General features: G+C 37.2%; 1 long non-coding RNA gene across 1 annotated transcript in view; it reads right to left on the reverse strand.

Moving 5' to 3' along the window:
• Positions 1-1,319: 1,319 nt before the first annotated feature.
• The window catches only part of LOC138822652 (uncharacterized), a 47,678-nt gene continuing 25,371 nt past the window's right edge, over positions 1,320-23,626 (reverse strand). The window contains exon 2 of the long non-coding RNA XR_011370602.1: positions 1,320-1,462. This is a non-coding gene — a long non-coding RNA (uncharacterized lncRNA). The remainder of the gene's footprint in view (positions 1,463-23,626) is intronic.

A 23,626-nucleotide genomic window follows, 5' to 3' on the forward strand; every position in this document is an offset into this window, starting at 1 on the left:
TCCTTAATAATAAGGGATTCAATTATCACTATGTATACAAACAATACCTCAGTTAATAATTGTAACCACCAACTAGATTGATGCCTCAGTTTGCGGACATACCTGTAGCCACTCATTACCCCACCCTGTAGTAGAATGAATATAAAGCATTTAAAACAGGATTTGGGGATCCAGAAGCTGGCAATGAGGCTTTGGGTCCTCTGGTATCTTCTTTCCTATCACTTCCTGTGATTTCTCAGTTCTTTGGCCAGGTATCCCATCATCTTTGCTGTTTCATGGCTGTGGTTAGTGACAGTACTGATATTCGGAACACCTCAAAACAAACTATGGAAAACACTTCCTCAGAGAAGATTCACAAATGTATAGGAGCACCTGGAAAGAAACCTAAAATCAGCAGTCATTCTGTGATCCTCTAACAAGAAAGTATAATTCTGGTGTACCTTTACTTCGGATATATATAAGAGATGGACAATTGTCCCTTTTGTACATTTGGTATTTGGTATTGCATAAATTTTCAGAAACACATATACATTGTGAAATAATGTTATTTATTTCATAGGTCACAAACCTGGTCACTGGAGTGATGACCCAAATGTCTTATCTCAGTTGCCTGATTCAGACTTAGATGAGTGTGAATTGCATAATTGTGAACATTTTTCCATGAAACTTAACAACACAGGTCACTCCATACCTCTAAAGATTTTACATATATTATAGTAATACACACCTAAACTGGTCAGCACTCACAGCACATCGGTGTGTTATAATTGTCTTCAGATCAGAAATATTCTAGAGTTTAAAGTAGAATGATGGGCTGTACATTTTCAATGGAAGAGTGATGATCACCCCCTGCAATTATTCTCAGTGGAAAATCCTTCCTATACATTTTACTGACTTAGCTTCTACTCTGTGCTTTACCATTATCAGGGAGGGTCACATTGTATAGAGCTACAATACTGCAGCAACCTTAGCTGTCTTTGAATTTTACCTCTAATCTTAATACCAAGGTCAACTCCGAAACTCTAATCACATCATTAGTGGACACCTGAACTTTCCAAGCTTGGTGAAAAATTCAGATATCATTGCTCATTGCCAGTGTTAAAGATCTCACTCTATAAGATTTATTGTGTTTCTTCTTGTATTTCCAACACTGCCTTAGATGTTGGTTTTTGATATAGAGCTTTTAGTTTGCATTTGATTTATGGAAGTGTTAGTAATGCCAGTTGAACTGCATATATTATAATGTAAGTAATTTGATGTTTTGACATATGAATTTAATTTTGGCAATTGAGGAAGTCAATGCACATCACTCACAAAAGTTTCTTTATATGTACTGGTATTGCTTTATTGTGAACTTCCTAAAAGCCAGTCATAGGAGCACATGTCCTAATCCCATCACTTCTGTCACTGAGATGAGTCTTGAAATGTCCAGACGACTTGGCACTTCATAGTGAGAAAGTTTCTACAATGAAGGGTGAGAGAATAGAAAAAAGAGCAAATGAATCTTCCAACTGTTTTGTTACATGTTCTTTACACTTAGCCATTAAGACACCATAATAGTATTTTTATAACTTCTTACCTACTTTTTTCCTGTTCTGAGATGTTTTATTTATGGATCTCTAAGAAATCATATAAGAATCATAAAATAAATCTATAAATCATATAAGAAATGTTAAAAAATAGTTTGTTAGGGATATATAACCTAAAAGGAATAATTTCAGGAAAGTATTAAGCACATAAAATGTAATGCACACCTAAAATTGTCTCTTTATTTAAAACTTCAGCAGTTTTAGTTTATTTATTCTAATAACAAAGATTATAAATTGTTACAATAGTATTCCAAATGCAACACAGAACTAGAAAAATGAAGGGTAGCACTAAAGAATGCTACTGCTACTACTAATCGTGTAAGAATAAAATTTAGGCAAAACTCCTTCAGACTAAAAGCCACAGGACAGCCCCAACATTACTTTGTTTCATATGAAGACAAGACCTTTTTTTGTAAAGATAAGTTTTCACAGATATTAACAGCAGTTGGGTATATATTTCTTAAGGCCTTCAGGAAGGATTCTCTGACAATGTTGATGGAAGCTGACTTCTTTGGGACCTACTACACAGTGTGCAGTCACCATTCCAAGCACTGCACCTGCATTAGGGTAATTTTCGTGCTCAAGATAGTTCTTCCAGTTAGGAAATGAATTAACTATTTTATTAAAAACAGAAGTAGGCAACAAGGCCAAACAAATTTCCCAAGTACCAAATACGGATCAGCTGCAGAACCATAATTCAAATCCAGGTTTCCACCAGGCATATCTGAGGATATTCTGTAGGTTTCACATTCATTACCTTTCAAGATGTATGGAGCAGATGAACCCACAATATCTTCCTAATTATGGTTATAATGGCAATAACATTGCTACAGAATATACACATTTTTAAATTAAAAGGGTGTGGGTAATGACATTGTAGGTGATCTTTATACCAAATAAAGACTGAACCAAAAAGAAAAGTAAGGGGCTGGGAAGGTGGCTCAGTGATAGAGCGCTTGCCTTGAATGCATGAGGTCCTGGGATCAATTCCTCAGCACCACATAAGCAAAAAGAACAAAGTTGAAAGTGGTGCTGTGGCTCAAGTGGTAGAGCACTATCCTGGAGTTGAAGAGCTGAGGGACAGCACCCATGCCCAGAGTTCAGGCCCCACGACCGGACCCCCCCCCCAAACAAAATAAAAATAAAAGAACCTAGGCCGCAAATTTTAGTCATAGTACTAGCACTCATATAACATATATATATATATATATATGTGTGTGTGTGTGTGTGTGTGTGTTTGTGTGTGTGTGTGTGTGTGTGTGTGTGTGTGTGTGTGTGTATACACATATATATGCTTACTAAAATATACAGTGAGTTAATTTGTCGAACCTGGTCATAGATTAAACATGAGGTGTGAAAAAGTATGTAAGTCTGAAATGACTCCAAGGTATTTTGAGAAGACAGCTGGGAGAGTTATCACTTAATCAAATAGTAATGAGGGATTGGTTTGTAGATAGAGATCAAAGCTCACTTTGGGATATTTTGAGTTTGTTAAAATCAGTTGTTAGGAGTTGTCAGTAGACAGGATGCTATTAAGGACTTGAATTAAAGTAAACAGAGATGGAGAAAAACTACAGAAATAATTACTGTACTCAGTGGTAAAAAAAAAAAAAACATGAGAAGGAATATTACAGAGCTAAGCCCAGGGATACCCAAATATGTAAAACATGACAAATGAAGAAAAACAGTAATAAGTATGTAATGCAGACTTATATGGGTAGGTATTTTTAATGTTTAAGGGCTATGAAGTGATTGTGTGAAGACCTAAAATTTAAGAAATTCGTAAGTTCAACTATCCTTTGGGTCAACCATAGCTGATAGTTTAAGTAAAACGGAGCCACAATAGTGTGTCTTGATTTACCAAAGTGAAAATAGGTCAATATTTGGAAAGCCAATTTTTGGACATGTCGTTGGAGTGGCAATTACTGCAGTTTGTTCAACTGTCAGTAGAAAGCTACAGGTTTAGCACAATGATAGAAATCTTTCAGAGATCTGGTAGATTTTCCCTCTGACTTCAATTTCCCTTTTTTTCTGAGAGCTAAAATATCACTACTGGAAACCTGTCCAAATTGTGCCTTTGGCAAGTTAACAGATAGTCAGTCTATCACTTGCCCAAATAAAAGAGAATTGGAACAGGTTTACATTGAGCACTCACAGTAGACGGGTCTCTGGACTTTCTCAGGAAAAGCCTTCTGCCATTGTGGGATGGATAGGGCTGGATAACATGCAAAATAGACACCATAGATTGAAAGTATTCTGCTAAGTTACCACGTGAGATAACGGAAGGTTTAACTGCATTGTATTGACTTTTATGAATCAGTTAATCAGATTCTTCATGCCATATGATTTTACTGGACTGTAAAATGCATGCTTATTGCATTTCCTTTGTATAACATATAGTATGTTTTGAAATTTGGTATAAAACATTTGTCTTTTCATTTATTTATTTTTAATATGTATTACTCTAGTTTTCAAGAGTAGGGAAATGTCCTGGAACTTTGTAAATTGATGTCATATGTAATTTATTTTTTTTAATTCTTATTTATTGTCTATTGTAGCCCCCGGCTATATGTAATTTAAACTGTAGTTTTCTTCAAGTGTATCATCCTATGCTGAAGTTTTTTTCTTACAAGCTTTCTAATAAATATGTAGTCTATTCAATTTTGAAAAGTACTGCTGTACCTCCCGCTTATTTGTGGCATTTCTGAAATCCAAGTTCCTCTGTGTGTCAGGGTGGATACTTTTGCTTGTAACAGTTTTGTTATTGAATACATAGCATCTGACTACTTAGGGAACAAAAGATGTGAAGTTACAGTATCCCAATAAAGAACTTCCAGGACAATTCAAGGGCAACTCATGTACTCTCTATGTAGGTGAATAAGAGCAAAGAAAAAAAGTCTTATACATGAAAGTGACTGGGAGTGTGTGCACATAGTTATTCACTTATTTATCTGTTGTTATAGTTTTATATATTCAATATTATTCATTTTATATATATATATATATGTATATATATATATATATATATATATATATATATGATCACAATTTCCAAAATCCAGAGAACCACATCCATGGGCATCGCTTTCCTATGTTGCTCTTTGGGTAATAAGAATGAAACCTGGGGGGAAGATGGCGGAGGAGAAGCTGGAATCTGAAGAAGCTCTAGCATAGAAAGCAGTTTTAGAGTTCCAGTGAACAGTCCTAAGCCAGAGAATCACACCAAGTGTGCCATCACAGGACAGAGAGTTAGACAAGAGGGGGGAAGCCAAGGCAAAAAGACACATCTGAGCGCCTGCCAGCCACCGCGGCGGCGGCGGCGGCGGCAGGGTCGCGGCACAGCTGGGGCCATAACTGAGCGCTCACACAGAGAGTCGGGGACTAAGGAGCCAGACACAGCAGGCGAGCGGATTCTACTCAACACCAGCAAGAAATGACAAGGAGCGGACAACTTCATCCTGCAGTTCCCAGACCAGAGACGACCCAGGATCCAAGACTCCATGTGAGTAGAAGCCCGACATCCTCACTCCTTCTCAGGGAGCGGAGGAGGGAAGGCCACCCCTCCCCCCCCAGCACCGGAGATCTCCGTCTTGGATACCGACAAAGCTCGGAGGAGCTGCCAGCTCCAACCCAGGCCTTGGAATAAAACGAGTCATTTAGCAGGTCACAAGAACTTAACGGCGGCGAAGTGACCTGCCAGACTCGGCTCCATCCAGGGAAAAGTCACCTAGCTCAGGCACCAGCCATTGGAGTGGCATTCCTCACTGGCTAACCAGAGCCAGAGGCTGCCTCTCCCTCTAGCAGCCTCAACAATCAATTGAAAAACAGAAACCCTGAGAACGGCTCCAGGCGGGGCTCTGTTAGTTTTGTTTTTTTTTTTCACAAAATATCCCCAGGAAAAAGCTACTGATTGTTGAAAGACCTCAACTCTACCCAGAACCTAGCCTTACCACTGCATCCCCCTCTTTTGTGATTCTCAAAGCAGATCACCCTTCCATTAAACTAATCGGGGAGGGGGATCTCAAAATCTTGGGTAAAGCAGAGCATTTTTCTGCCTGTTCGAACAAACTGACTTAAGAAACCAGTCAAGCCACATGACTTCAAGCTGACCAGAGACTCAAACAAGAGGCTGTTTACAGACAAAGGGGAGATACAGGATTCTTCCCACCCCTCCGAAAAAAATCAAAAAAAAAATCAAAGAACTTTTTTTTTCTTCTCTTCCTCTTCTTTTCTTTTCTTTTTTTTCTCTTTTTTTTCTTTTTTTTGGTACCTTTTATATATATAATTTTTTTTCCTTTTCTAAAAATTTTATTAATCTTTAATTTTTGCCTTTTTTTGAAAAAATAATTATTTTCCGGTAACTTTTTTTTCCTCTTATAATTTTTATTTTAGGAATACATGAATGTGCGTTTTCCTTTCTTTTCTTGTCTTCTTTCTCTTTTTCTTTCTTTCTTAACTATCTTTTTGTTTTTTTTTGTCTAGCTCTACTGAACTTCTGATCTTTTTCTCTCCCTTTCTAATCCTTTTCACCTTTTCCTCTCTTTTGATCTTCTGTATGTGACTTAACTATTGTCCTGCACATCCTCAGATAAACCCATAGTTGACTATTACACCCTATCCCCCATTGTGTACACACTTAATCCAAAAATTTATTACTCAATTCAAAACCTCTGAGACTTAAATTCCTTAATAGCAGTTCTACCTCTTTATACCTATATAATATTTTAAGCATTTTCTTAAGTTTTGCACTTCTCCTCTATGTCCCTACCCTTCTATTAATATACTCACATTCCTCTCTAAATAGATGGTCTTTTAATCTCCATAATAATATTAATTTTTACGTTTCTATTTTTTTCTGGTCTCTTTTCATTTCCCTTTCACTTTCTTCCTTTTCTCTCTCTCTCTACTTCCATCCTACCCAACCTATTTCCTGCATTGAGATTAGGACATAGTTAACTCTCCCTGTGCCTCCCCACACCAATCTATTCCTATTTTTTACCCACATCTCTCCCTAAACCTAAAAATTTTTGGTTTTCCAAATTCTTTTCTGCAGTTTGAAACCCATTAACATATAGTTGTTTGATGTTGAATAGATGTATCTGTTGAACTAGAATGTATCTGTAGACTATTGACTGTATAAATGCAAACGTTGGTTGATGGTTGCCTTAAGATAGTGTTCTAGAACAAAACTGGTGCTATTTTCATCTCAAATGGGCAGAGTAAGCCAGAAAAACAAGAAAAATGGCAAATCCGGGTATCTCAATTCCCAATCTTGATAATCAGGGGTCAGAACAGATAATGAACAACCCAGAAGAGAGTTCCCAAATAGCGCCACAAACACTGGTGGCAAACATGATAAATGAGAATTTTGACAACTTGCAAAGGACCTTGTATGAGCGTGAAAAGGGAGAGAGAGGAGGCATCCCAAAAGTTTATACAGGAATATCATAAGCGTGAGGAAGCTACTCAAAAACTGATACAGGATTTGCGTAAACAACTTGAGAATACTCAAAGAGAAAGGGAGGAATGGCATGAGCAGGCTGAGAACACTCAAAGAGAACTGCAGGAATCCCCCGAATGGGAAGAAAGGGAACTGCAGGAATCCCACAGACGGGAGGAAGCTAATCAAAGAGTAATTCAGGAATTGAGAGACCAGGTAGAGAATACACAAATATCACTAAAGACATTCATGGAATCCATTAACAAAGAGCTGAAGGAAGTCAGGGAGACCACAAAGGGAATGCTGAATGGAACCCAAGAGAAGGAATGGGAGTCCAAAGAAACCATAACCAATCAACTAAGTGATTTGAGAACAAACACTGAACACCAAATTAAGGAAGTAATGAAATTCCTACAAGACCTAAAACAGAGCTTCAACAAAGAACTTGAAGCCATCAAAGCTGACCAATTAGAAGGAAAAGAGATAAAAAACAAAGTAGAGAGTCTTGACAGCAGGTTAGACCATGCAGAAGATCGAATCTCAGGGATTGAAGACAGCCTAGATATTATAGAGAAAGAACATACAACCATCCAAGACAAGTCCAAGAAATATAGATCTATCCAACACCTGGAAGACACCATCAGAAGGCCTAATCTAAGGATAATGTGTGTAGAGGAGCACCTAGAAACAGAAGTTAATTGTCTAGGAAATTTATTTAACAGGATCCTAGCAGAGAACTTCCCAAACATACAAAAATATAGGCCTATTCAGATACAAGAAGCTTTTAGAACCCCAAATAGACCAGACCAGAATAGGACATCACACAGTCACATTATAATCCACACAGGATCAACTCAGACCAAGGAAAAGATCCTTAAAACTGTCAAGGAGAAAAGGGTAATCACCTATAAAGGGAAACCAATTAGAATCACCTCAGATTTCTCAGCAGAGACAATCAAAGCAAGAAGAGCCTGGAATGACATATGCCATGCCCTAAAAACAAACAACTATAAACCAAGAATACTGTACCCAGCTAAACTCTCCTTCATAACTGAAGGCCAAATAAGAGCCTTCCATAGCAAAGAAAAATTGAAACAATACATCTCCACCAAACCAGCCCTACAAATGATTCTTAAAGATGTCCTACACATAGAAAACCAACAAGACCGCAACAAAGGCCAAGAAACTGCACCCAAACTGAGAATCCAAGAGCCATAGGAAGAACCCAGTTTTCGCAGCCCCCAAGAAGGTGGATAACATGGCAGACACTCCCAAATAGCTCTCAGTCCTATCTCTTAACGTTAACGGACTGAACTCTCCAATTAAGCGACATAGACTGTCTAGTTGGATTAAAAAACAAGACCCTTCTATCTGCTGCCTGCAGGAGTCACATCTTGCCCGTAAAAACAAACACATTTTCAAAGTTAAAGGCTGAAACAAAATCTACCAAGCAAACGGCCCCCATTAACAGGCGGGAGTTGCAATCCTAATATCAGATAAAATAGACTTCAAATTAAAATTCGTGAGAAGAGATAAAGAAGGTCACTACATACTAATTAAAGGATCTCTCCTTCAGGAGGATATTACAATTCTAAATATCTATTCGCCAAACAATGGAGCACCCAAATTTATCAAAGAAACACTAGTTTCCCTCAAATCCCATATAGATCGAAAGACATTAATTGTTGGGGATTTTAACACACCATTCTCCCCACTAGATAGATCAACTCGGCAAAAACTCAACAGAGAAACCGCAGATCTAAACAGCTGCATAGATCAACTAGACTTAACAGACATCTACCGAACATTTCACCTAGCAGCATCAGAATACACGTTTTTCTCAGCAGTACATGGAACGTTTTCCAAAATACACCACAATTTAGGCCACAAACCAATCTTGTCTAAATTCAGAAACATTGAAGTTATACCTTGCATTCTCTCTGACCACAAGGGAATAAAATTAGAACTCAACACCAAAAGCCACCAAAGAAAGTCCGGTATATCATAGAGGCTGAACAACACACTGCTGAATCAAGAGTGGGTCTTGGAAGAGATTAAAAATGAAATTCAAATGTTCATGCTTTTCAACAAAAATGAACACACAAATTACCAGCTCCTCTGGGACATAGCAAAGGCAGTACTCAGAGGTAAGTTTATAGCTCTGAGCTCCTACATCAACAAATTGGATAGATCTGAAACTAGCAATTTAATGACACAACTAAACCTCCTTGAAAAAGAGCAGCAAGATAAACCTCAATCCAGTAGACAGAAAGAAATAATCAAAATTAAATCAGAATTAAATGAATTAGAATCCAAAAAAACTATAGAAACAATCAACAAAACAAAGAGTTCGTTCTTCGAAAAAATTAACAAAATTGACAGATCCTTAGCAAATCTTATCAGAAAAAGGAGAGAACACACTCAAATTATTAAACTCAGAGATGAGAATGGAAACATCACCACGGAAACAACCAAGATTTAGAACATTATAAGGGAATACTTCTCAAAACTTTATGTTAATAAGTATGGGAACTTTACAGAAATGGAACTTTTCCTAGCAAATATTGACATGCCAAAACTAAACCAAGATGAGTTATACCAGCTCAACAGGCCCATATCAAGCATTGAAATAGAAACAGCAATAAGAGACCTCCCAGCTAAGAAAAGTCCAGGACCAGATGTTTTTATAGTGGAATTTTACAAGGCCTTCAAAGCAGAGCTCACACCAATACTCCTCAAACTCTTCAATGAAATTGATAGAGAAAGCTCACTACCGAACACATTCTATGAAGCCATCACAACACTCATCCTAAAACCAGGCAGGGAATCATCAAAAAAAGAGAACTATAGACCCATTTCATTGATGAACATTGATGCAAAACTTCTCAGCAAAATTTTGTCCAATCGACTTCAACAATTCATCCAAAAAATCATACACCATGATCAAACAGGATTCATTTCAGGGATACAAATCAGGTTCAATATACGCAAATCAATTAATATTATTCATCACATCAACAGGAGCAAGAATAAGAACCACATGGTTATTTCAATAGATGCAGAAAAAGCATTCGACAAGATCCAACACACCTTTATGATGAAGGTTTTGGAAAAATTAGGAATCCCTGGAACATTCCTCAACACAATAAAGGCTCTATATGACAAACCTACAGCTAGCATTATACTCAATGTTGAAAAATTAAAGCCATTTCTTCTTAACTCAGGAACAAGACAAGGATGCCCACTCTCTCCACTTCTCTTCAATCTAATATTAGAATATCTAGCTACAGCAATAAGACAAGATGCAGACATAAAGGGGATCCAAATAGGGAAAGAAGAAATAAAACTCTCACTCTTTGCAGATGACATTATATTGTATTTAAGAATCCCATAGACTCCACTCCCAAATTATTCAAGCTGATTCAAAACCTTGGCAAAGTAGAAGGTTATAAAATTAACCCCCCAAAATCAATGGCTTTTCTGTATGCCAACAATGAGAAAAGTGTGGCTGAAATTAGGAAAACATCCACATTCGTAATAGACCCACAAAAAATAAAATATCTAGCAATTAACTTAACTAAAGAAGTGAAGGACCTCTATGATGAAAACTTTAAAATCTTAAAAAAGGTAATCAACACAGAACTTAAAAAATGGCAAAATCTCCCATGCTCCTGGATTGGAAAGATTAACATTGTGAAAATGGCAATTCTTCCCAAGGGTATCTACAAATTCAACCTGAGACCTATCAAAATTCCACCCTCATTCTTCAAGGAAATAGAAGAGGCAATCCAAAAATTCATATGGAAAAATAAAAGACCCCGAATTGCAAAAACGCTCCTCAACGGAAAAACACTGCTGGAGGACTATCAATACCAAATTTCAAACTCTACTATAAAGCCATAGTAATCAAAACAGCTTGGTATTGGCATAAGAACAGACCTCAGGACCAATGGAATAGAATTGAAAACCCAGAAATGAACCTACAGACCTACAGCAATCTAATCTTCGATAAGGGAGCTAAAACAATAGAATGGAAGAAAGACAACCTCTTCAGTAAATGGTGCTGGCAAAATTGGTTAACTACATGTAGAAAACTTAAGCTAGATCCTTATATATCACCCTGCACCAGAATCAACTCCAAATGGATCAAAGACCTTAAAGTCAAAGCAGACACTCTGAAAACATTACAGGATGGAATAGGAGAAACCCTAGGTCTCCTTGGCTCAGGCCGAAATTTTCTGAATAGAGACCCGGAAACACAACAAATCAAAGAAAGGTTGGACAAATGGGATTGCATAAAGTTGCAGAGCTTCTGCAGGGCAAATGTCATAGCTAGAAAGATCAATAGAAAACCCACGGATTGGGAGAAGATCTTTACTAGCCATACAACGGACAAGGGTATCATATCTAAAATATACTTGGAATTCAAAATATTAAACCCCCCAACAACAAATCCTCAAAGAAACAACTGCCCAATATATAAGTGGGAGAAAGACTTGAAGAGAAACTTCTCTGAAGAAGAAAGAAGGATGGGCAATAGACACATGAAGAAATGTTCAACATTGCTAGCCATAAAAGAAATGCAAATCAAAACAACATTGAGATATCACCACACTCCAGTTAGAACGGCAAAAATCAAGAACTCTAACAACAACAGATGCTGGAGGGTATGTGGACAGAAAGGAACTTTACTTCATTGTTGGTGGGAATGTAAACTTGTTCAACCACTTTGGAAAGCAGGATGGAGGTTCCTCAAAAGACTTCGCGTAGAACTCCCCTATGACCCAGCAATCCCACTTTTGGGCATTTACCGAAATGTTTACAAAGAAGACCACACTAAAGCTACCAGCACAAATATGTTTATTGCAGCTTTATTTAACATAGCTATGATATGGAACCAACCCAGATGCCCCTCAGTAGATGAATGGATCAAGAAAATGTGGTATATATACACAATGGAATTCTATGCCTCCATCAGAAAGAATGACATTGCCCCATTTTTTAGGAAATGGAAAAACTTGGAAAAAATTATATTAAGTGAGTAAGCCAGGCCCAAAGTAACATACGTCCCATGGTTTCCCTTATTTGTAATATCTAGTATACGTATGAGTCAAGCGGAAAAGGTCGGATAATGTGATGTCAGGAAAATGAACACTTAGATGTATATTTTAATGTTTTTTTCTTTCATGCATGTGTTTCTAATGCATTTATAAGATTATCTCTTTGCTATATTTGATGTCAGTATAACTTGTGGAGGAGATGGGGAAAAACCAGTTGTTTAAGCATGCAGGTGGACCTGTTGCAACAATGAGAATTACAAGTTGTCATGTCCAAAATGAGATTTACAATGTTGGTGTGGTGGGGGTGGGGGAAGGATACGGCTGGGTATTGTGAGGGGAGGGTGGAGGCTGGGAAGTGATGTGAAGGGTAAACAAAGATGAGGCTGCAGTGCTTGGTAAGAAATGTACGCATTATGCTGCCCATGCAATTCTAACCCCTCTGTACAGTATGTTCACAAATAAAATAAAATAAAATTAAAAAAAAAAGAATGAAACCTGGTATTGTTCTCTGGTAGAGAAATAACTCGGAGATTAGAACATTTTTCTTTTAATATGTTGCCTGTTCCTACATCTAAAATGAGGAAGTCTGTTAATACATAATACATGTTATAATCTATTTAATATATTTATACAATGTATAATATATTCTATATTATAATATATATTATATATAATAACTGAGTATTATATATTAATAAGGAAAAATACAACAAAAGTATCTATGTCCACACTTTCCCAGCCATGATTAGGTTCAGTAGAGTTAGGTGCATTACATCTCAACAGGAAAGTTCTATTGAAGTTTTGATGACCTTGAGCTAGATAAGGAGAATTTCTGTAAAAACAGCCTCTCTTCAATCATGAGAAAAGATAAGTTTGGAAGTTTTTTTGTTTTATTTTTTTGTTTTTATTTAGACCAGACAAGGAGCCTGAACTCTGGGCCTGAGTACTCTCTGTCACCTCTTCAATTCAAGGCTAGTTCCCTACCACTCAAGCCATAACAGCACTTCTGGCTTTTTTTGGCTTATGTGGCACTGAAGAATCGAACCCTAGGCATTGTCCCTGAGCTCAAGGCTCGTGCTCTACCACTTAAACCAGAGCACCACTTCTGGCTTTTTCTGCCTGGGATTGCTTTGAATCATAATACTCAGATCTCAGCCTCCCTGGTAGCTAGGATTACAGTTGTGAGCCACCAGCGCCCAGCAAGTCCCTCTCTTTTAGATATTATTCTAAAAGCCTCCTATCCAAGGTCACTCCTAAGATAATAAATGGACATATGCCAATAGTTCCTTCATACTCTTATCTCCTGTTATGGCTATTGTGTGTCTTTTCATTGTATTCTGAACCTACTTCACAGTTCTCTTCCTAATCCATGATTCTAGATGTATTACTAATAATTACCTAAATTTTGTGGCTATAAACCCTAAATTACTCAACTATTAATTTCATTTAATTTTTTTCAGTATGATCGTGGTTCTGTACAAATCTGAGATTATATTAACCTCTTGCATCTACCTCTTGGCATGAACAGAGCCTGGGCCTAATCTACTTTAAATGCAAGAGGTTAGCCAAAGAACAGCCTACAGTATTCCTGCCTAGGAGTCAGTACAGGTAGTTGAGTGCCTGAAAGAAGCAATGCATTCCTGACATGAGAAGGGGTGAGAGAGACAACAGCCTATAGAGCAAACTGGCAGTCACAACATTTAACAACTTCTCCTTTGGGGAAACTGACTTCCTGCAAAATGGCAATGAGATAACATTAATTTTCTTATATGAAGGAAGTTGTCATGTCTCACTACATAACTCCCTTGTAATCAAAGAGAGGGTCATCCTTTTGTTTCCACCTTAGGCCCAGTCTCAGTTTATGTCAGACTTTGCTCAGACTCTATTCCTACTAGAAGGTCCCTGATGAGGAGGAAAGTGTGATCTCTTGGCTTCTGACTGGCCCTTTGGGACCTGAGGCCACTTTTAGTTTTCAACCTGTTCCTTCTGACAATGGGAAAGCTCATTCTCTTCATTGTGCCCTAGTATCGAATCTCTTCAAAGAATGTCAAGGAATGACAGATTCTGTCTGAGTGAGTGAGTTTCTCCATTTCCAAAGAGGTCAATTAATATCTGATTCTGAGACCCAGGTGAAAGTCCTTTACCAGATCCTCCAAGCTGGAGTGGATGTTAGCTCAGACTCCAAGCCATCCTCATATTTCTCTAGCTCTTTCTCATGAACCAAAAGGTTACAGGAGTTTAGTTCAGAAACAAGGAGAAATGAGAGAAGCAGAAGAACCATTGGCAGGGTGAGGAATTTAGAGATTTTGGGTGAAAAATAGGGCTCAGAAAATCTAGAATCAAGGGGCTGGGAAGGTTGCTCAGTGGTAGAGAGCTTGCCTTGCATGCCTGAGGCCCTGGGTTCGATTCCTCAGCACCACATAAGCAAAAAGAAAAAAGCTGGAAGTGGCGCTGTGGCTCAAGTGGTAGAGCGCTAGCTTTGAGCTGAAAAGCTGAGGGACAGTGCCCAGGCCAGAGTTCAGGCCCCAGGACCGGACACCCCTCCCCCAAAAAAAGAAAATCTAAGATCACTCACATCATTAGGGAATCACATCATAAGATTAGGGAATAAATGTAATAAATTACTACCGAAATTACTAATTCCACTACTCTACATTACAAGTGTTCTGTCAAAAGTTAGCTGTCCTAGCTCTATTTTGATCAGGAAAACAGAGCACATTCTTTCCTAACAAAGTTCTACTGAGTATCTTTATCCATACCCCAGGTTGTTCTTACTCTCTACTTCTCTGTTACTTTCCTTTGCTGCATGCAATCAATGACACTTGAATGTGTTATCATCTTCTAATCCATTTGCTATAAAGGAAAACAAATTATGGGGAAACGTATATCTATGGTACATTTTCTTCTATGGCATATTTATTTGATGTTATTAAGTATTATTTTAATAGTTTCATTGTTAATACTTGAGAAAAATATTTTACTATTACCAGTAATTAGTTGCACATTTTTTTGGTATTTTTCCATGTCTGTGTATTTTTTAAGCTTCTAACATCGTCTTTTCCCCCAACAGTTGCCTTCTTAAAATTGCTTCAAATTATAAACTATATATGATGGTCCTCTATGTGTTCATTGATATATTTAAATTTTGATCTAATATCTACATATTATAGGAAATCTCAACCTATTGTAATTGGTCTGAAAATCAATATGGATGTTCCTCATTAAAGCAAAAACACAATGCCACAAAATTTAGTGAAAGTAGGATTAGGTATATATTCAAAATATTTAGCAATGATACAGTAGAAACATTCACTTCTCATATACCAGAACATGTTTATAGCTATGAATAGCACATTTTCTTCATTCCCTCTTTCTGGTGCATCTAGGTTGATTACACAGCTTGGTTGCTATAGAATATTGCTGCCATGAACATGTATGTTCATGTTGATTTATATTCTTTCAATATGTATCCAATTGCAGTAAACGTCATCAACATATCTGTCTTTTTGGTATTGTGTAAACTTCCATTAAGATATCCCTATGGGTTGCACTAGTTTACAATGCCACAAAACCAAATATAGTTCCTGATTTATTTACCTCTCCAGCAGTTTATTTATTTGAGTGGTGGTAGCTATTCTGGTGTGTAAGATAGGATCTCAGTGACTTTCCTCTTTATTTTCCTTCGTATTTGCTATGTGGATATGAATCTCAAAAATTTCATTTATTTATTAAATACTTACATTTATACTTCATTCCTGATTAGTGTCTTTCTTTTTCTTTGGTATTTGATCAATTTTTAAGATTTATAACATTTGATTTTTTCCCATTACAAATACTCATTTCAGTTAGTAAAATGATTTTTTTTCATTACAGTGGTGCACAATTAACTAAAAACAACAGATTGTACATTTATATCACTGGATGTTTTGTTTGTATTTACAGCCAGGAAATTGTTTCAATAAAGATGCTGAACTTCTTTCATTGATATACTGAAAGTATAGTATCTCATATTGGCCTAAACTAATCTCAGAATTAACAGTCAGAGCCTGGGCCACCACAGTCTGGCCTAAGTAAAACCACTAACAAAGTATAAACTGCATTTAAAGAGAGCAAAGAGCTTCATAAAAGATCGAAGAAAGGCATCCCCTTCATTAAGCAAATGTTGAAGTTCACAAGCATACCTTAGGAAACTGAATATCAAGAAGATCAAAGGATAAAAGTATTTAGAAGGACAACATTAGAACTCAAAATTGGGGAGGTGGGACAAACAATAGATACCAAAGCTCAATGCTGAAGGGAAGGAGAATTTTACCGCAAACCTCAGCTGTGTCTGACTCTCTCACACAACACACACAGACACACACACAGACACACACAGACACACAGGCACACACACACACAAACACACACACACACACACACACACACACACACACACACACACACCTAGTGAGAAATCTTTGCCAAAGGACAGGCATTCTGGACTTAGACACCGAATACTCCGAAACTATCCACTGTGAGGGCCTTTACTGAAAGTACCCATTGTAAGTAGACATTTACTGAAAGTTAGAACTCAGGTTCCTGGAAAAACCGTGAAATGTCACAATAAAGTTCTGCCTATAACTCCCCTAGCAACAGCCATCAGCGGATGACAGGAAGTACCTAAAGCTACAGATTATTTTTAATTTTTAATGTTTTTTTTTTACTTTTTTATTGTGAAAATACTGTACAGAGGAGCTACAGTTACATGGGCAAGATAATGAGTACATTTCTTATCAAGCATTGTAACCTCCTCCTTTGTTTCCCCCTCCCATCCCTTCCCATTGTCCCCCCCGCCCCCCCATCGAATCCTGCTCCCCACTTCCCCTCACCAAAGTTGTAAAGTTCGTTTTTCTCCATAAGAACTTGTACATCTCATTGTTGCAATGGGTCCACCTGTATCCTTATTTAAACGATTTGTTTTTTTTCCCCTTCTCCTCCACAAATTATTTCTTTTTGCTTAGCCTGCACTCGCTAGCCCATAAGATTTTTATATGATTACCCAGTTAACAGAAGGGTCGGGGATCTCAACTCTGACCCACTGCAATGGTGACAGTTGTGAGTCCAGGCTCGACCTTGCAATAAATGACTCTAATGTGGTCACATGAGAACTGGCTCCATGGTGGTCTTTGGGGATCCTTATCTAAGCACAAGGCTAGTGTACACAGAGAACCCCAGGGGCAGCTGTATCTGGAAAAATGAAGCTTTTTTCCTCTTCTTTTTAGATAATCAATCATGATGTTGCAGTTGGCTCCACAGTTGCTCCACACCTGAGCAGGAGGAAGGAAAGGATGCCTTAGACTGCAGGACAGCCTTGTGTACCCCTGGATTTATGTGTAAGAAAGCAGTTTGTGATCCTCTAGGCAGGGGTAGCCAAGCTGAAATGGTGGTAAACTTTGCCTGGAGGGTGGCACCCTGTGAGCCCTGCATGCATGGTGAAGCAGCCTGGAAAGCCCTGTGAACATCTCCGGGATGGCCTCTCAGTGGCTTGGAGAAATTGACTCCTTTAGTTGCACATGGCAGGAGGCAGGAGGAGAGCAGGAATCCAGAAGATGTGAGAGGCACAGAAGCAAATGCACCTCTCCATTGAAACTCCTCGGTCATTCTAAGGAGGTTCACAACCCACACGTAGTGGCCACTGCACAGGTCCCCAGAGGCCCTACTTGTCTGGGGAGCAGTTCCTGGTCCTGATCCAGAGCTGGAACTTCCAAAGTGGCCCTGAGCTTGGCTGGGCTGGAGCAGAGCCTACCAGCCATGCTTCCTCTGCCCTGCTGAGTATAGCATCCTAGCAGCTGCCCAGGCTACAGCACCCACAACAGGCCACCTCCTTGGGGCAGGCTGAAGCTGTGCTGACAATTCCTGCCTGGTGCCTGCTTCAAGGCAAGAGCCAGGCCTAGCCCACAGCAGAGCTGGCCCTCACTTCCAAAGGCATCGAGAGAGGCATGACAACCACAGGCCCAGCCTTGCTGTCCTCACTGCCCCTAGAGGTTACCTATAAGTCCCTGCCTTTGTTCTTGAAATTCTTCAGCCATTGGTTGTCTCATTTTTCATTTTCTGTTTGGGTGGGACTCGAGACTTCTTCCTCTCCTCACCAAGCTAACATGCCCTAGCAAAGCCACCCTAACTGCCAATCTACCATATATTATGTGATTTTTTGTTTCTCTTCTATTTTCTTCCTCCATGGTATAACCCGTTTCCACTGTATTTGAGGTCTGTGAGCTCCAACTTGCATATACAAATTTCTAATGTGGGGAGGGGAAGGGAAATAAAATGCTGAAAGAAGTACACAGTATGACCCATTGTTACAATGAGATGAACAAGACACTATGTTGAAAATGAACTTTACTAGTTGGGAATGAAAGGTGAGAGTTGGGGGGGTGGGGAGAAAAGGGATGGCAGGGAAAAACAAAAGAGGAGGTAACAATGTTCGTTAGATAATGTACTCACTAACTTACTTATGTAACTCTAATCCCTCTGTCTACCATTTTCACAATTAAAAAAAACATGAAAAAAAATTATCCTGGAGTACATTAAGTTCAAATTTCCTAAATGCTCTGTAAATTAAGACCAATTTTAAGTGGGAAGTAGGTTCTCAGAAACATTTTTTTGTCAGTGTTTGTGTTGTGCATTATTACCCAAGTGTACATAAATTAACAGAAGGATAAACAATAGGAATAGGAGAAAGAGAAGTTCTATGTTTAAGTATAATGGTTCAATACACTGTAGAAGACTCTGCAAATAAGACAACTTTGAAACAATAAAGCCAAGGCCAGTATTTAGAACTATGGGAGTGACATAGAGAAAGCATTACTCCTAAATGGAACATGAAGGATGAGGCCACTCCCTTTCTTCTACTAGCTCTAAATCATGGTAGCTAATCATGCAAATTTGTAAAAACAAGAATGGAAGAATAATACTTAAGATTCGGAATCATTGTAGCATTCACATTGTAGCATTAACAAATATGTACCCTCTATCTGTTGGATATGTTTCACTTCGGTTATAGTGTCCTTTGAATTATGAGTACAGTGTCCTTTGAATTATGAAATACTATCACTTGATATAATCCAGTATATGCTTGCCTTTCTTTAGCCACTAATGATTTCCATTAGAAACCTTTATTGATACAATGTCATGAATTTTTACGTTTATCTCTTATAGGTTTTTACATCTCACATTTAGTTTGATAATCTTTTTTTATTATAAATTTTTGTATAAGGATTGAGGTAGGCCAGCCACCTGTAGGTTACTCCTGTAATCCTAGCTAGGCAGGAGTCTGAGATCTAAGGACCACGGTTTAAAGACAGCCTGGGCAGGAAAGTCCATGAGACTCTTATCTGTAATAAACCAATAGAAATCCAGAAGTGGTGCAGTGGCTCAAGTAGTAGGGTGCTCACATTGAGCTGAAGAGCACAAAGACAGCTCCTGATCCCAGAGTTCCAGCCCCATGAGTGACAAAAAAAAAAAAAAAGAAACAAAAAAAAAAGGATTGAGGTAGTAGTCTAAGATCATTCTGTAAATCCCGAAAGACAATAGTGCCAATATACCCATTTAAGATTCTATTTTTATTTCATAAAGTCATAGGATAGTTTTCAAAATCTATTGACCATACAACTGAGAATTTATTTTTAACATATCTGTTACATTCTTCTATGTGTCTGCTGTTGTAGTAGAACTATGTTGCCTCCACTACTAAACATGATAAAAAGATTCAAAGCTAGTATGCAGGGTGAAGCTACACCATTTTACAAGATTGTTCTGACTGACCTGTATTCCTTGAATTTACATAGGAGTTTATTGAGCAGGTGGACCAATATTCTACAGAGATATCTAGATGTTTGATAGTCACTCATATTTTGTACCTTCAAAAAACACAAGATCCCAGATATTATATATAGAAAAATGTCTTCAGAGTATACTTGAAACAACTAAAATTAACTCAGGAATTAGTTAAGATTTAGATAAAACTGTAGCATAACAAAGCTGAATGATAACAACTTGAGCTGTACAACAGAGGAAAGTGAGAGGGGAAAAAATGATGGACCACGTAGGAGCTATATGTGATTGCTATTGTGTTTCAAAAACTAGAAAGACTTCAGAGTAGAGAAGGAGAAAAATAAAGTGTCCTGAGACAAGTTTCTTTTCAATCCATCTAATAGCTTGTACTAAAATCAGTGGAAATGGGAAAAATTAAAATAGAAATTAAAGCATTGTATATATATGTTGTAATAGGAATATGATAATTTTCAAAGAAATAAGAGAGAGAATAGTTAAACTCTAAAGGGAGAAGGAATGAAGAGAGAAAAGAAGCAAAGTTAAACCTTTATCAATAACACACACAACAGTTTGGAAGTGGAAATATTCTAAATTACAATAAAAATTGCTAGCGTGGATAGAATATGGATGACATGTTATTATATATAATTTTGAAAAAGCATACTAGGAATGAAAGTCATGGTTTAAAACACTATTTGGATTATAACTAGACAGTATAGCTCAGTGGTAAACCATTGGCTTTGCATATGTGAAGCAACGGTGTGAACTCCCAAGCATTACAAAGTACACAGAAAGCACACACACAAACACACAAAAACCACATAAACACACACACACACACACCACCTACACATATTTGCAATATTGATATTATCATATTAAACGGAGGAAATTATCACAAACAGTAAAAGTATGTTAATATATGAAATAATAATATTGCTCGTAGTATTTAAAAGTTTGGTAGAAAGAAAATAGTCACAATATACTTGGATTTTAATAGATTAAGTAAATTGAGAATTAATAGAAGACATGAGAACTTTTGCAAATAAGTTTTAAACAATAAACATTTGAAACATGTGTCCTTTTATTTTAACAAATGATTGATATTACTGGTGTTTTAACTCAAGATTTAGAATATGATAGCGAGGTGCTGTATATAACGCTAGGGATGGTTATATCCATAATTATTTCACTCTGAATATTTTTATTCTAAGGCCTCATAGTTTACCAGTCTCTCCCGAATTACAAACTCTATTTACACATCCCACCATAGCTGGAAAATGGATGTCACAAATCACCATGCCGAGCTCAAAGCTTTTTTTTTTTAATTCAAAGTAAACGTACTTCCAAAAAGTGACCAAGTAATGAAGCCTTTCTTAGTAAAGTATGTGCTTCTTGAAAATACTGTATTTGTTACCTGCACAAATATTTTTATACTATAAGAAAATAAATGTATTTAGATTCACTAACCATGTAAAATTAAGAAATTAATTTTTAAATAGCCACATGTTAAATATTATAAAAGCAAAATATATGTGTCTGAATAATTTACATGGGTAAAAATCATGCAAAATTAAATTAACTGATCCTAAACTTTGAAAAAAGAATTACTCTAAAGAAAGAAAAAGAAATATTTAAGCTCAAAATTTGAAATTTAGAAAATAAAATGAAGTAGGGGCTGGGAAGGTAGCTCAGTTGTAGAGCCCTTGCCTTGCAAGCATGAGGCCCTGGGTTCGATTCCTCAGCACCAAAAAAGAAAAAAGAAAAAAGCCGGAAGTGGTGATGTGGCTCAAGTGGCTCAAGCGCTAGCCTTGAGCTGAAGAGCTGAGGGACAGGGCCCAGGCCCAGACTTCAGGCCCCACAACCGGACCCTGCCCCCCCCCAAAAAAGTAAAGAAAATGAAGTATACTCTTTAGTTGAATTAATTAAGTGTAAATTCTCTGTATATCAATTTTATAATAAAAATGAACAAAAACAGCAAAAGTACCCATTGATCAATGGCAACAGCAAAAGCATCAATAGTTCTTGTTTTGAGTGTAAAAAAATATCGTTGGAATATATAACAATGTTCCTTCCCGAAGAAATGTACTCATTACCTCATTTATGTAACTGTAACCACTGAGTACATTACCATTACAATAAAATTAATTTGAAATTAAAAATAAACCAAATAATATACCAATTAAGAATTCTTAGAAGCCATTGGTGAAAAACATTGTAAAAAATTCCCTAAATATCCAAGAAATATACTTTGATGATACTATTTAAACGCTTCAACTTCAGCAGAAAAGCAAAAAGTTTAAAAACTGTTACAAAGTAAAGTAATAAATCAGAATATATTACCATTAATAATAATCATATGATGAATTTATAGTGTTAGTCAAGTATGTAAGAAATGAGGCAATTTGCCATTCATTTGCACTTAATAAGTGAAAAGAATTTTCTAGGTCTTTTAAAATTATCATAAGTTTAATGAAGAAATTATTCTGTCACATCATATGATAATCAAAGCTGATATTAGAACAAAGAACAGATTTATTAAGATTTTGGATGTTAATGTATATACTTATTTTGGTTGTGGAAAATGTGGGGATTTCAACTTGGGGTATATTGTTCTTGCAGGCCGGCATCATATCTGTGGTTAATTTTAGGATAGTAGTTCCCTTTCCACAAGAACATGCACCTGATCTGTCCTTTTAGCCTTCCCATCATCAATGGCATCAGAGTTGCACACCAACTTTTCTAGCTTGCTACTTTGCCTGGCCTGGATCCTCAGTCCTTCCAATCTTAGTTTCTAGATAGCGCAGGATGATGGAAATGATCCAATTCACCCAGCTATAGATTGAGAAATAAGTCCACTAAATTTTGGCCTGGGTTCTGTCCTCAAGCCACCTAAGTAGTTAAGAGTACACATGTGATACCCTGGTGCCAAGCAGTAAGAATATTTTTAAAGCAAGTAGACATATATATATATAACTTAGGCTTGTGAATACCTCAGGAAAAGAATAAAAGAGCAGTGAAGCAGAGAGGATAGGTAGAATTTTAACTAGCTACTCAGAGGCTGAATAAGCTTAGCTACCTACTCGGGAGTCTGAGATCTGAAGACCACTGTTCAATCATGAAAATACAAGCGATTATCTAAAAAAAAACACACAACAGAATTGTAGCAGTGGCTGAAGTAGTAGACCACTATCCTTGGGCACAAAAGGTGAGGAATAGTTCCCAGGGACTATCAAGCCTCAAGAATGATGAATGCAAGCATGAGCATATGCACATGTTCGTGTGTACTTGTACATGCATGCACACATATACAAACACAAATGAATATTTCAATGTGAAGTTATTTATTTTTTTACCTTGCTGTACTTTATTTCCCTGTATTAGTTCACAAATTAACAAAATCAGCTAAGGACCTATTTACATAAAATTCATCATGTTTCTCTAAAATCTACTCTCTTTTTGGAAGCCTGCATTTATTTGTCCCAAAAGTAAATTATTCAGGAAGTCAATTCATCACTCTCAAGTCTATAGTATTAGATGATTGTTTAGGTTCCTCGTAGCAATATGGTTTTTTGAAATTCTGCATCAAGCAATATATTTCTTTTACTAGAACAGAAACCTCTGTCAAACAATTAATAATAGCTTATTCTCCTCCTGGCATTCATCTGTAGTTTTATTTTCTTCATATATTTCATGATCTCTCTGTGTATGCCAAAGTCTGC

This window comes from Dipodomys merriami, unplaced genomic scaffold (genome assembly GCF_024711535.1).
Source record: "Dipodomys merriami isolate MVZ:Mamm:240054 unplaced genomic scaffold, mDipMer1.0.p SCAF_1138, whole genome shotgun sequence".
Taxonomy (NCBI): Eukaryota; Metazoa; Chordata; class Mammalia; order Rodentia; family Heteromyidae; genus Dipodomys; species Dipodomys merriami.